Source organism: Octopus bimaculoides, chromosome 3 (genome assembly GCF_001194135.2).
Source record: "Octopus bimaculoides isolate UCB-OBI-ISO-001 chromosome 3, ASM119413v2, whole genome shotgun sequence".
Classification (NCBI taxonomy): Eukaryota; Metazoa; Mollusca; class Cephalopoda; order Octopoda; family Octopodidae; genus Octopus; species Octopus bimaculoides.
The window spans coordinates 43,376,271-43,377,726 of NC_068983.1; positions in this window are offsets into that span (position 1 = coordinate 43,376,271).

Genomic DNA, 1,456 nt, shown 5'->3' on the forward strand with positions numbered 1-1,456 from the left:
CCCCCCCCCCCCCCGCCTGTTACTCACACGTGCCTATAGGTAATTTTTCTCATCGCTCTGTCTTTTCTGGTTGGGACGTCCAGCTAGCCGTACGTCATTTCTCTCGCCCCTCGATATCTTTTTGTCTTCTATTTATTATATATCCTTTCAAAATTTCTCCCAGGCATTACCCATTAGAGTTCGTCTTGGCCTAAGGGCCCTAAACGCCTATCTTCGTCAATCGTTTCCGTAGTTCACTCTGGTGTTGTTTGTTTGTTCGAAGCCCTAACTCTCCACAAATTTCTTATTTTTAAAGTTTCTGGATGCTGCTGTCTTATGAAGTTCGCCTCTCTTTTCGTTAAAAGCGCGAAACAGGTAGTAATAAACAGTCGACAACTGAAGAGGAGTTAGATTTCTTTTGGTATTTTGTCCCGTACTTGTCTCTCGTTGTGTGTTTACGTATTTTTCGCTCGTTGGGGATGTCCTGTACTTTATGTGTATATTTTCATTTATATATATACAACGGGCTTCCTTCAGTTTTCGTCAACCAAATTCATTCACAAGGCTTTTGTCGTCCTGAGACTATAGTAGAAGATACTTGCCTGAGGTTCCACGCAGTAAGACTGAACCCGGAACTATGTGGTTAGGAAGCAAGCGTCAGACCACACAGCCACACTTGCGCCTATAACATGATTAATTGAGAAACACCCCACATCTTTTCAAACAGCTAAGGTTTATTGTACAATTTCAATTCTATAATTTGTTAACCTTTAATGAATAAGGTTATCAATTATTTGAACAATTGTACGATGACTCACTCAGTTGGGTTTGTGAAAGCCCCTTCGTCGCCATTCGCGACCCGGTCAATAACATGGCCTGTGTGTGTGTGTGTCTGTGCCCACTCTTACGTCCGAGTATTCTGGTGTGGATTCTGTGAAAGGTGCGAATGCGTAGGCATCTATTTCTTTGTATGTGTGTGTGTCTGTGTGTGTGTGTGTGTGCGCGCGCGCGCATGTGTGTGTGTGTGTGTGTGCGCCTGTGTGTGTGTGAGTGTGTCTCCTAGCTTAAATATTTTATATGCATTTTTATAGGGATGTGAATGAGAATCTGAGAAAGAGAAAGGGAGAGAGAGATAGATTGATAGAGAGAGAGATAGATTGATAGAGAGAGAGAGAGATTGATAGAGAGAGAGAAAGGGAGAGAGATAGACAGAGGGGAGAGAGAGAGAAAGGGAGAGAGATAGACAGAGGGGGAGAGAGAAAGAGGGAGAGAAAGTGTAAATGTATGTGTGAGCGCGCGTTAGTGTGTGTGTGCGGGCGTGCGGTCACTCACCTGGGTGAGCACTTCGTGTGTGAGACAAAACGTGTGTGTGTATGTATGACTCAGTGTGTACATGTATGTGTGTGTGTGTTTGTGTATGTGCGTGTCTGTATGTGTGTGAAGGTTTGTGTTTGTATATGTATGAGTGTGTGTGTGT